The sequence below is a fragment of the Protopterus annectens genome, chromosome 4.part0 (genome assembly GCF_019279795.1).
Source record: "Protopterus annectens isolate FY-2018-M chromosome 4.part0, PAN1.0, whole genome shotgun sequence".
NCBI lineage: Eukaryota > Metazoa > Chordata > Ceratodontiformes > Protopteridae > Protopterus > Protopterus annectens.
The window spans coordinates 743,868,975-743,883,293 of NC_056733.1; the positions used below are offsets into that span (position 1 = coordinate 743,868,975).

General features: G+C 42.0%; 1 protein-coding gene across 1 annotated transcript in view; it reads right to left on the reverse strand.

Annotated features, from left to right (window-relative positions):
* The window catches only part of ARVCF (ARVCF delta catenin family member), a 2,347,833-nt gene that overhangs the window by 1,782,630 nt on the left and 550,884 nt on the right, over positions 1–14,319 (reverse strand). The window lies entirely within an intron of this gene.

The following is a 14,319-nucleotide window of genomic DNA, read 5'->3' on the forward strand; positions in this document are numbered from 1 at the left end:
ATCTCACAAATATTTAACACCAAAACCTTGATATTGATCTACTGATCAGTCATTTCTGTATGATGGCTCAAGCTATTTCATGCTAGTTTATTTGTTTAGCTTTTTTTTTTTCCACTTTATATTACTCTCTCAATTTTTACTGTTTGTGTATAAACTATTTACTATCTACATAGGTTCATAGGTGTGTACAAGGCTAATGGCCCTGAGGCCTCTAAAAGCACAGCCATAGGATTACCCTGGCATAGTGCCACCCAACCTTAGTTCCCAGTGCCTCTGTCAAGTAGAGCCACAGGAGTTATCCCTGGGGTGAATTTTCTGTTTCCCATCCACTCATCAAGATTTCTCTTAAACAGGGTTAGCGAGGTGCTTTGCTTGACATGTATGGGAAGTCTGTTCCATATCATGGGCAGTCTCTGGGTTATGAACCTGTCCCTCCAGCATGTTCTGTTAATTGTGGAAATGAGTTTGAGGTCTCTGGAGTGTGTGGTGCTGAGGGATTGGGATTTCTTTAAATGTAGCATTTTTAACACAGCTGGGTCAGACATGGCTTTGTAAGTCAGGCAGAGATCGCCTCTAAGTAGGCGATATGATACAGAGAATAGTTGGAGTTTTTTGAGTCTGTCCATACAGGACAAGTGATTAAGGCCTAGGATCCTCTTTGTGAGGTACTTTTGTGGCCTCTCCAGTTGTTGCAGGTGTCTAGTGATTTACATACCAAATAGGGCATTGTACTTGATGATTGGCCTAATGAGGGAAGAGTCGAGGGAGACTATGACCTCTTTCTTCCTGGATGCAAAACCCTTAGTAATGAGATGTGCCATATAGAAGGACTTTCTGACCACAGTGGCAATGTGGTGATCAAAAGAGAGGTTGCGGTCAACTTGTGTTCCCAGATCTCTTATAATGCCTTCTGTGTTCAGTGGACTACCATCAATGTGGTAATTCATGGGAACCGGGTTTTTCCCAAAGGGGATGACGACATTTTCTGCCATTGAGCTTAAGGCCATGGTTCTGACACCAGTCGTTGGTCTCAGTAAGGGCATTCTGTTGGATGTCAGCATCACTTGGGGAGTTAATAATAGCTCCCACGTATTTACCAAAGTTATGTATTCTTGACTGTTACCAATTTATTGTATTGTTTTTAATGTGTTTTTGTAATGGAGCTTTTCTCCCCGGGCAGAAAACAGGCCACTGGCCCAGTTGGACATCCGCTGTCCACAAATGTAAAAATAAATAAATAAATGTTAGTCTGGTGGGCCACAACTATAATTCCTACACCAGTGCTGGACTTACTGGAACAGCATACCCTTAAGAAGTATGCACTCTGACTACAAAGACTGCAAAGACACCACTGCAGTTTTCTCTTGTGAAGTCTGACACTGTTATCATGAGGATGGACAAGGATATCTATCTTATTCAGGGTTTTTATGAAGGTCCATGCTGTGAACTACATTTGTTATAAAATATGAGAAGGTTTTTCAACAGCATCCTTGCCTGTACAGGGGAAACAAGAAAGACTTTACTGTTTATAAAGACTCCAAGGAATCTTAGTGGGGATGGGAGTAAGCCTGATTACTAATAATTCAGAGAACTTCCTAAGCAGTGGAGAATTTTATGTATGGCTAGTTGCAATATCTGCAAAGATCTGTCCTAAACCCAACAATTATCTGAGTAAAGACATATACATACCTTACATTTTAGTTACAAACTGTGACTTAGAAGCAAAAGTTATGAGCTTACTATAATGAGAGCTCTATAAGAAGCGAGTCTACCGTCTGTAACATGTAGGACTATATGCTGCAGGTATAAGGACTGCTTGGTACGCAGAACTTTTCAGGCTGCCAGGTCTTTCCTCAGAGCCCATCATCAGAGCTGCAGCTAGCTCTTCTGGGGCCTTCTGCTAATCCCCAATCTGCGAAAAAAGATCCTTACATATCTGAAGAGCAAAAAACTGTAACAAACCTCATGTTTACAGTTATATCACATGTGAAAGTGCTTCAGCATGTCAGCAAAGTCAGTATTGGCATGCATTTCTGACTGGTATTTGCTGACTGCTGACCCTCACATCTTATGTCATAGATAGCTGTCCATTTTTCTCCAATTTAACCATGTTGCCCCCTGACATCTTGCACCCTAGGTGGCTGCCCCATTTGCTCCAACCTAACCACACTCCTGTCCATCATACCTGTCTTCTTGCAATTCTCTAGTTCTGTGGTGTGTAAGAACAAGTCAAGGTAATTTCTGAAATGATTAAAGGAAATTTTCAGAAGGAATGACAACAGGAAAAAATGTCAGATTGATTGGCGCTGATGTGCATAGCTCAAGTAGGTTAGCCTGCTCACCCCAGACCTGGGGAAGGGGATAGATGGGACAGAAATTGAACGAAAGAAGCACAACCTTCTTACAGGTTTCCCATTATGATAAGCACATAACTTTTGTATCTGATAAGAAATGGTTCATGTTCAGTAAGGTGTAGGACTAAGTCACCAGATGACTTACCAGGGTAGTCCTTGTTATAATAATATCTATTTGACAATTGTAATCTCGAAGGAAGAACTTGGTCTGGAACTGATGCCAGTTTATATTCTCTGGTGAAGTTATTGAGGTGAGACTATGTAGTTACTGAACAAATATTATCCAGTGAGGTATATAGGAGGAATGCTCTAAAAGTAACCACTGCCCTGGCAGAGCAAACTGTGTGGGGTATGGATAACCCTTTACCTTCTTTAGATAGTAGTACTTAATGCAGTTTGATAATCCCCAAGAATGAGTCACTCTGGACAGCTGAAGGCTCTTGCTTTGCAGGTCATAGGAAATAAGGAGTTGCTCACTTTTTCAGAAGTCTTGTGTTCTAGTTAGGTAGAATTTCATATTAATGTAGACATCTGTGTGCCTGAGGAAGCAGTCAACCTCATCTTCATGGCAGAGTCAGAACAATGGGAGACTGTGTTTTGAGTGAAGTTTTTTTTTTTTTTGGATCGGCTTCATTATCAGTGGTACTAGGAGGAAGGCATAAATCAAACCCTGAATCTACATGTCCACCAAGGCATCTTTCACCCTCTAGATCCAAGATGGAATAACACAAAGAAATGACAACATTTCACATCTGATAGGAAGGTGAACAGTTCCATTGCTGGTTGGCTGTCTTTTGTTACAATAACTATTTGTGGGGGAGAGGCAGGTTCCTGCCCATTCTGTCTGCCAATCTCTATTGAAATGCAGGCTGCTTTAAGGAGGAGCTTGTGAGAAACTGCCTGCTCCCAGAACTTCATACACTCCCTGCATAACAGAAAACAGTGAGTACCTCCTTATTTGTTGATATACAATACTACCACCATGTTGTCCATGTGGACTTACTGCCACTGGTCCCAATGGGATGAGATCTCAGAAGGCTTTCAAAGTAAGTAGTACTCCTTGAAGCTTCAACACACAGATATGGACTTCACATTCTAGTGAGGATCATAGGCCTATGCAATCAAGCCATGGTAATGCCCCACTAAAGGGCAGACACATCCATGGCAATTATTGAGGTAGGCTGTGGTATGTTAAAGGGGCTGACTTTGGCTAAGCTGAGTGAATGTGTCCACTAGTAGAGGCATTTCTTTTTCACAAGTCCAAAATAAATATGCCCTTGGACCAGGTCTGATAATACTAATTCCATTGGAATGACAGGAACCACAGCAGGAGTTACATGTAAATGGGTAAAAAACACTATATGGGTCACAGATGCCATATACCCTAGTATCATGAGGCACCCACCAAATTAGGAATGAAACCCTTTCTCAGGGCAGAGTATAGAACACTGATCTTGTCTTCTGGCATGAAATTTTTTTACCTTAGTGTCAACAGTGCACTACACAAAAATTGTCTTTTGTGTGGGGTGAAGATGAGGTTTTGGAAAACTAACCATGATAGCCAGGAAGTTGAACAGTCTGATCTGAAAGTAACTGTGTTATCAGAATTCTTTTCATGTTGTGGCAACGCAAAGCAAATCATCTGGGTATGGAAGATTTGGTCCGTAGAAGCTCCTGGTGGGCTATCACTACTACTATACACACTTTGTGAACACCCTGGGGGTTGTGAGAAGACCAAAGAATAACTTTGCGAAATGGTAGGTACTGATTTCTACCCAGAGTCATGGGTACCTACTGAACTCCTTGGTGATTCTGATATACAAGTGGGCATCCTGGAGCTCTAAACAGCATATCCAGTCTCCTTGGGATATAAAGAGACATATAGTTTGCACTTTGACCACTCTGAATTCTACTTGTGTGCTATGGTTTGGACTGCTGAACTCCAATACGGGTCTGAGGTCTTATGTCTTCTTTGACACCAATAAGAATCCTCAGTAGTACCTTTGACCTCTCTGGTCTGGGGGACTGCTTAGTTGGTTGTCTTTTGGAGGAGGTTGTTTACAGCTTGCTTTACCACATGTTTTTTGATGGGGGTGGACCATCTGGCAAGGACAATGACTTTGTTGTTGGAGATACACTTCAGAATGGAACTCTATAGTCTCTGGATATTAAATTTTTGAAATACATGTCATACATGAATTTCTAAAACTGCTGCTGATAAAGGGATGATAATTGTTAACTCTTCCAGAGAGATGCAGTCAGGGAAGGTTTCAGGATCATTTTATCTGCTCTGAGGCAGAATGCAACTTCTAGGAGGGCAGCAGAAACCTCCGTCTCTGATTAGATGGTGATTTTAGAAGGTATCTTGTTACTGACCTTCCTGTGCTCCCCGTGGTGTTGGTCCCGTTTAAGGAGGTTAAAAATTCAGTCCACTGTCATGAAGATTTTTCCCTGCTCTACTACATCCATCAGGTGGTTACTGCCATGTCACTGAACTTTTCCTGCAAATGGGGAATCTCAGAAGGGTCAACTTGGTGTTCTTTGCAAAGCGTGTTAATCAGAGCCACAGACATGTCCAGCACACAACTATGCCTCTCCCCACAGCTCTGGTCAAATCCTCTAACAAGGCCAGTTGGGTCATTGGTCCCATCTAGCACCCCACCCCAAGGCTGAAGTTGAGGATGACAAAAAAATCCTGTCAACTCTCAAAGTTGAGGAAAAGTTGGTGACCAAAAAAAAAAAAGTTGAAAGTCGAGGACCAAATTATACAAAAGCCAATATTCTGGCTAAGCATTGAGGCATTGTAAACACCTTTGCTAAACTATAGCAAGAAGCTATAATTACTCCTTGCTACAGTTTACTGTCTGTTTGTTTTTTAACCATTTGTTTATGGGGTAGAACACTGATCCATACAGACCAATTTCAGACTCAGCCCAGGCTAGAGGAGTCACCAATGGAAGGCATATACAGCATAAAAAGGCAATAAAACAAATACTTTTCATAACAAGTGAATGAGATTTGGCACTGCCAATTAGCAGACCACAATAAAGGAAGTTATCTTATAGGATAACATGAGTATATTAGAGAAGTGCATCTAAATACATGGTATAGAGAAGGAAAAAGTATGAGGACGTACTTTGACTGTCCGTTACCCTAAAAATACAAAACAGAGTCTTTAATATAAAGAAAAAGCTATTAGGTATCTACATAACAGCTCTTTGCTAAATTGTATCAAACCCCTTTGTTAAACTAGAGAACAATGTTATACTAGCGCCTTGTTACAATTCCCAACATACAGACAGACACTGACTACCATTTAAGTAGTCACATGTCTACAGATATGCAGGGGCTGATTGTCATTTCTTCCACAATGGTGACCACAACTCCACCAAACTGCTCTCAGGGCTACTGTCTGCTTTGCCCCATTCTTTCTATAATTTTGGCTCGTATGACTAATAGAGTAGTGATTGGTCCAGGCCTTTTTTTGGTTCCCATCTGGTAGCTCCTCAACTACTAAATGGAATATTTCATCAGATAAACCTCACTGGAAGTTAGGCAGCACATCCTCAAGGAAAAGGTGCAAAACATGAACACCTCTTCCACCACTGTCCTAGATTCTTTACTGGGTGGAGAGTGCAGCTGTGTAGAGGTGAAGACCTTTTAAAGGTTGCAACAAAAACAAATGGACATGGCTTTGGGGTCTCCAGCCAGAGTACTCATCCCTGGGTAGGCAAAAAATCTCATCATACTTATTGAGGTCTGTGGCTGCCATGTCAATGTTCATCTTTAAAGACGTACCAGATAACCAACCAGGATGAATTGAGAATGTACCTAAAAGCCTCCTATAGTCTTCCTCATAGGAGATGACATGGGGTATATGGACCACCCTCATTTTTTCCTGCATCAGGTGAAGGAACATGCCTTGCCAAATTTGAGGTTATCAGGGTGAATCAAGAGAAGCCGTACTCTTGCCAACATCATCGAAGCCCGTTATGCGAGACGCCATGGAGATTCAATGTGTTTGAGTTTTGTGAAAGCCATATGTGATCTTTTAGTGAGGTTTCACAGACCCGAGTGCTGAAGAGGGTCTCTTTGTGGCTTAGTGGGGTATGGAGCATTGCATCAGGGTCTCATGAAAGGCCTGTAGGATTTCTGTATGCCCACTGGTCACACTGGGGTTAGCATGTGTTGTTAAATGGACCTTGGCTCCAGGTGCAATGACGGTAGTAGTAACACCTATACCAATTCTGCTGATCAGTTCCAACAAACTTTTGGGGAAAAAAATTCAGTTGCAGCAAGGTCATTACATCCAGCTTGTTGTAAACTGTGGCTCATCACCGAAGAGTTGTATGAGGAGTCAGTGCCAGATAACATACAAACACAGGTCCCAGGTAGTCAGCCAGCATGAAAGGTGCTGAATATTATATGGTGGACAGTGGATCTATGTGGAGGTTTTTTTTTTGTGGCACCAGTACAAGGTTGAAAAGATGTAGGAATGGTGGCATCAGCTATAAGGTTGCTGGCCTCAGCACTAGATACTACTTGCTCAGGCACTGGAGAGATGGACTGTCAATTGAAGAAGTCTTGTAAAGGGGATAGACATAATAAATGTGACTGATATGCTCTCCTAATGCCCCACAGCTAACAGAAAAGCAGAGCAAAGCCCCTGTTCCTGTGTTTTAAGTTCCCAACTGGTCTGAGCTTTCAGTAATCAAAATCTTGGGGCAGGGAGGCTTTTAGTGATGCCAGCTTCTTTGACTGAATAGGCTCTGGGTGCTTTGTTGAAGATTAGGTCAGAGGTCATTTCTGTTTTCTCTTGAATTTTCAAGGCTGTAGGCTGGAGCAGAGTTTCAATGATCTTGAGAATCAGAGTCAGTATGAGCTTAGTACCACCACCTGCTTTTTAACAATTGCTGGGAGTCTCTTGATGGGTTGGTCTACATGACAGAGCAAAATCCCAAAAAGGGAAGGCATCTCTGATCAGTATTAGCAAGAAACTTCGATCCCTCATAAAATCATCAAAGGCCAGTTTTGAAAGAAAAATTGCCCTAGACACTAAAGATAATCACAAGGCCTTCTTTAGTTATGTCAGGAACATGGGCAGAAACTCCCAGATATGCTCTGAATTGTTGCATAACGGTACAAAATATACCGAACCTACAGACATAGCCAACATGAAAGCTGCCCTCTCCAAAAAAAAAAGCATCTATCTATGGGGACGGTGTCCCAGGCTGTGTCTTACACGAGCTCAAAGAAGAAAAAAAACCTCAAACTTAGCCTTACTACAGGATATGTACCCAAGAGAGCGTGCAGCTATAGTGGTCTCTCCTCCACAAGGTGGTGCCACAACAACGACGAAACTACTATGCCATAAGCCTGACCTAGTCTAGTCTGCAAGGCTATAGGCATATTATCATGGAACTCATCAACAAAAAAGACATTGGGAGGAGCCTTGGCACTGGACCCAATTCAGCTTTGTTAAGGGCAGATCAGATCTTGCATCTTAAACCTAGTTGATTTCTTGAAAACAGTTATCATGAGATAGATGAGAGGCAAACACACACACACAGCCTCTGCCTGAAACGAAGCAAAACACACACCCCACTCCCCCCTCTAATAATTATATAAAAGCTTACCCAAATATCATATATCACAGATACATGCAAACTGGCTGGTCAGAATAGGAGGTGCCATGTCGAATCCAAACCAGTTACAAGTGGCATCCCACAGGGGGCTCAGTTGGGACCTCTCTTGTTCGGTATATACTCCTCTGAGGGTTGAGGCTAACGGGGATTATATGGTTGACAAGATGAGCAGATGACTGGGGACTATCAAATCAATCAGCTGACACACTGACACAAAAATCCTCCAAAGTTCATCACGGAGCCTTGGTGCCAGAGCCACGCCCAAAGCTAAATGCTAAAAGTAAAAAAATAAAAAAATAATCTAAGAAACACCACAAACAAATACACAAATGTAGGTGGTAATCCATTAAGGTTTAATTAGAATTTTGGGTAGTAATTAGAGATTTAAGTACCAACTCCTTTGATAATCATGTTGCCAAAGTGGTTAGAAAGACCTTCTATATAGCCCACCTTATCACGAAGGGTTCACATCTAAGAGAGAGAGAGGTGCCCCTCCCCCTCTACTATCTCAGGCCCATCAGGATAACATGCCCCTTTTGGGATGTACCTTACCGACACCTGCAGCAACTGGAGAGACCCCAAAAGTACCTCACCAAGATCATGGGCAAGAAACAAACAGATAGTGCACAAACAGATGTCAAATGCAGCCTCAGCTCACAAGAACCCAGCTCTACTCAGAGGTGATCTATGCCTGATAGTACAAATAAAGCCATGTCAAAATCCAAGTCCCCTAGAGCTACACGCCCCCAGGACCTAAACCTCACAAAAAAAAAATAGGACATGTTGAGGGACAGATTCATATCCCAGAGGTTCTCCCCTCATAAGAATAGAATCCCAATTTCATGTTAGACAGCCCCTCTCTGGAATCTCTCAAGCGAAAATTTGGGATGGGGATGGGGAAATTGCAAATTCACCTGTGTCCCTCACATGTCCCCTGCTAGACAGAGGCACAGTAAACTAATCTTGACCCACTCTACAGATACCTACTTTACAGAGCAAACGCAGGAGGTTAGCAATAGGCAAATACACTCTGGCTAGGCTTATAAATGCCCTAGGGCAGATAGCCTAGTATCTACCTATGAACCTATGGTCTAAAGGAACAGCCTTTTCATCAGTGAGGTATGATTTTTTTTGCTCATTGTTTGTACATTACCCTGTTGATCCCTGAACAAATGGAGCACTCATTCATATTGTACTCCTCAAATAGAGAGTAAATGTAGCAACTGTGGTCATCAGCATGTGTTATTGCCCTGCAGCCAGAATGGTTGGACAATGGTTTCTGCATGATGAAAGAGAGTACCAAGCCAGAAATCTGCATGCCAGAGAGAGAGAGAGAGATGGGTAACCTAGGACAAGCAAAATGACTAAAAAGAGAAGGAAAAGTTACAGAAGTAAGGGGATTAACCTGTTAGTCTTGTAGTTGAATATGTTTCATATCAGTGCTCTAAACAGTAAGTAAGCTAAAGAACAATGAATGCTGAAAAAGGTGCCTAAAGCACTCCATGTCCACATTCACACAGCAAAGTAGTAGTAAGTGGACAACTGCTAGAAGGGAAACATTACGGGATCTAAGGAGGCAGCTAGCAGCATGAAAGGCTCCAGTGCTGAGTGGTCCTAATGCCTGTGCCAGTCCTAGACACTACTGATGATGGACTACTTTCATCAGATCTACATTTCTGAGTTTAAAAATAAAGTGACCCAGCTGCTCTTTCAAACCTAACATGCAAATGCACTTTAAAAATTCTATACCAGAGATTGTAACTAAAAATATCAAAAAAGTAAAGCCATTGGGGAAAAAAAAAAAAGAGAGAGAGAGACAGGCCAATGCTGGTGCCATTAAGACTCAAAGCAGGAAATCACAGTATGCTCACTGTAAGCCATTTGAGAGGCCCTATAACAGTAAAATCTGTGACTGCAAAATGAAATCAAGTCAACACTGCTGTATGGGGATGGAGTTGAGCAATAAGCTAAAACATGCATACTTTTTATTTATACAAAAACGGCTACATTCCCAAGTTTCACAATAAAGGTTTCTGGAAACCTATAGGCTTTCAGGATTAAAGTAAAGTGCAATAAAACTGATGTAGTGAGGCTGATGTTTCCAGCTATAGTCTTGAAAAGTCCTTATTTGTACTTTTAATATTTGCCCTTAGTGTGGTCAAGACAAAAAGAGCTAATCAGGAATGGTGAATCGTATTAAAAACCACAGAAAAAAAAGTATGACTTTAGCATTTAGCTGTGGACACTGGTCCACAAAACATATTTTACAGACTAGTAAAAGGAAGGCAAGATCTGCTCATCCTCTGGTAAGGAGGTACTACATTATAATGATGCTCAAATTTGGGAGCTAAAATAATAAGAATCCCATTCATAAGAATTTGCAGGAAAACAAGTATTTGTGTTCAAAGATGCAATAAGCAAGGGAGGAACATTTTCTGCTAAGTCACTTAAAAAAAAAAAGCCTTAGTCAGGGTCACAATTTCTTTCTTCATCAGGCATAAAGACTCTAGAAACCTTATCATGTGGTCTTTCTCAGTAAGTTTGTAATGAAACTATTCAAAAGGATACTTAAATGGCAAAAAAAGACCGGTTACATTAAAAACGTAACATTTACCAGTAATACTGTGTGATGTAAAAAACATACCGATTATCAAATCCAGGTCAGACTAAAGACAAAGACCTAAAAACATTCGTGACATTTTACAGAAAATGATTTTATGCCTCTTTGCTGGAAAACTATGGACAGTATTTCTTATTTTTTTAAGATCATTCTGAAGGTCCTTTCTGCAAAGGAAGGAATGAAATGGTTGGCAATAAGACCACCCGAAGAACGGAGGAAAGATCTTTTATTTCCTAAGTCCAAGTTGTTACACCAAGCCACAAATGACCATGTAATGAATCTTGTGAGACACCAGACAGTATAAGAGCAAGTGAGGAAAATGACTCAAGCATTTTTCTTCAGAATCCAATTTATCCACCACATGGTTGTAGAGAACCAGAACCCAAGCATGTAAGCAATGAGCAGAAAGCATGAAAGCACTCCTGGACAGGATGGCAGTCTTTTGTACGACACAAGCATTAAACACTTACCAAAAGTTAAATTAAAAATCACTAATTCACCCACCCACATGTGAGATGTGGGAGGAATGCAGAACCCCCAGCAAAAATCTCTATAGGTATAGGCAGGATATGCAAACTCCATAAAAAATATACCAGCCAGGAAGGTAAACAGAGATATAAGATGTATGAGACAACAACGACTGCTGAACCATTCTGCCATAAAATTCCCTTGAATACCAACTTCAAGAGTTTGGTGGGCAAGATAACAGATAACAAAAGGCTTTACTGTTACATCCAAAAGTCTGAAGCAAATAATCAGACACATTAAATATTTTAGTAGGATTGATTACACAGTGTTTAGTAGTTCTAGGCATACCTGTTAATGTCTTACCTCAAGAATCGGGGACAAAACTGACTGATCCATTGGTGTTAAGGGCATGTTCCTGATGAAGATGTCAGTGAAGACAGTTTAGTTAATGAGCCCTAGCCCTGGAAGAAGGCCAGAGATTGTGGGGTTGACTGGCTAATGGCCAGCATCTCCATCTAGAGAAAGGCGAGGGCTTTTATCACTGCACACTTGATTTGGAGACCATGGGTACATCAGCCTATGGAAGTTGTAAACCACAGAACTAAGCTGCATCAGCAGAAGTGCACCAATGCTATATGGAGGGAAAGGCAGGTAACCCCCTCCCTCTTTTGCCCAGGGTAATGTGTGATGGCTCCTCACGTGTCACTATGTACTTATGCCAGGTAGAGGCATACAGTTCACCACTGTAAAGCAGTAGACACAAGCAATGACAGTGGTACAAATGGAAGCTCAGTTGGACCATGGAAACTGAAAAGAACTAATGCCCAGACTTTGTGGTGAAGTCGGAAACCGATTAAAAAGAAAAAAAAAACGACTTAGGGGAAAAACAAAAAACTTACATCACCAAAGGCCCCAAAACAGGGACACACTTTACATACTGGTATTATTCATTTACAAATCTGACAAAATAAGAGGACTTTGCCCACCTGCAACACAATCACAAGGCATTCTATAACTATGTCAAGAATCTAAATGGCAATGCTCAGATCTGCTCTGAGCTACAACAGAATGGCATTAAATATACTGATCCCAAGGATATTGCCAATATCCTGGCAGATCGATTCAGTGCCAACTTCACCCCCTCTCACCCCCTAAATGGCCCATCTCAATATCGGAAGATTACCAAATTCCGGTAATAACGGCCACACAGGTAAAAAATGCACTCTCCAAAGCTAAGAATACAGCATCCATGGGACCAGATGACATCCCGGGCTGTGTATTACATGAACTATAAAATGAACTGGCACCTCACCTAATTGTCATGTTTAATCATACCCTCACCTCAGGCTTCGTGCCCACTGAATGGCACACAGCTACAGTTATCCCACTCCACAAGGGGGGATCTACCTTGGATCCCAGGAACTACCACTCCATCAGTCTGACGAGCCTGACATGCAAGGCCATGGAATGTATTATCATGGAACTTAGACACTGGCAACCTTAAAACACTGGACCCCACCCAGTTTGGGTTCATGAAGGGCCGATCTTGTCTCCTGAACCTTATTGACTTCTTCGAATCAGTCTCCAGAGCTGTGGATGAGAGTAAGGCAGTCCACACAACCTATCTGGACCTCGCCAAGGCCTTTCACACCATCCCCCACTCTGGAATCATAGATAAACTTACTAAGTTGGGCATTAATCCCTACATCACTCGATGGGTTGCCAACTGGCTTACTGACAGAACCCACACTGTAAAAGTAGCTGACTCCAAATCCAGCTCCAGACAAGTGGAGTACTTCAGGGTTCAGTCCTGGGACCTTTATTGTTTGGCATCTACTTCTCTGAAGTACAGGCCAACACTAAGGGACTCTGGCTAACAAAGTTTGCAGATGACTGCAAACTGAGAACTATTATCGAATCCCCAAATGATGTGGATATTCAACAAAAGGGCCTTACAGAAACAGATGCTTGGTGCCAGAGCCATGGGCTCAAGCTCAATGCCAAGAAATGTATAGTTATCCCCTTTGGGAAAAAACATGCAGCCATGAATTATCACATAGGTGGCAGTACACTAAACACTGAAAGTGTGATAAGAGACTTAGGGACACAGGTGGACAGTAGTCTCACCTTCAATAACCACATCACCACAACAGTCAGGAAATCCTTCTATGTGGCACACCTCATCACTAAGGGCTTTTCATCCAGAAAAAAGGAGGTCATTGTCCCACTGTACTCATCCCTCATTAGACCCATTTATAGAATACAACACCCCATTTGGTATGTACCTCTCAAGACATCTGCAACAACTGGAAAGGCCGCAGAAATACCTCACTAAAAGAATCACAGGCCTAAAGCAGATGCCCTATGCTGACCACATTAAAAAACTCCAGCTATACTCTGTCACATATCGTCTACTCCGAGGCGATCTCTGCTTCACATACAAGGCCATGTCAAACCCAGAGCTGTTGGACATGCTACACTTAAAGAAATCCCAATCTCTCTGAGATACACGCTCCAGGCATCTAAATCTTGTCATCACAATTAACAAAACATGCTGGAGGGATAGGCTCTTGACCCAGAGACTCCCCAGACCCTGGAATAGACTGCCCATACATGTCAAGCAGAGCGCCTCTTTGGCCCTCTTCAAAAGGAACCTTGATATTTGGATGGGAGAAAGGAAATTCACCTGGGGATCACGTCAGTCACCCTGCTAGACAGGGGTCCAGGGAAGTAAATAGTGTGGGAAGAAATAGCCAGGGAATTGTTATGGCTAGGCTTGTATAGGCCCTAGTGCTGATAGCCTATTACAAACCTATGAACCTCAGTAATGCATCCTAACCCTAACCTTGCCCCCACCCCAACCCTTACCCCACACTGTACCTTACAAAAATCCTTTCTGTAACACTGCCACTACACAAGATACACACAAACATGCACCAATACTCACGACAAACATAAGAGCTAACCCTTCCCTAACCACAGCCCTAACCCTAAAACACACACTCTCACATGCAAACAACCACCACCTGTAACAGGTTCTATATCAGATTATCAACGTTTGAAAATGTTGAAGAACATTTATTCAACATGAAAATGTCTAACGCTAAGTTTGTTGAAAAACCAAAACATCGATTTCTTTCCAAGGGAAGGAAATCGGTTGGCCATTCTGTCACACCTGCCCTTTCTCAGACTGTAGTGTGGTCTCAGAGTTGGAATATTTAGTTAGGGGGGT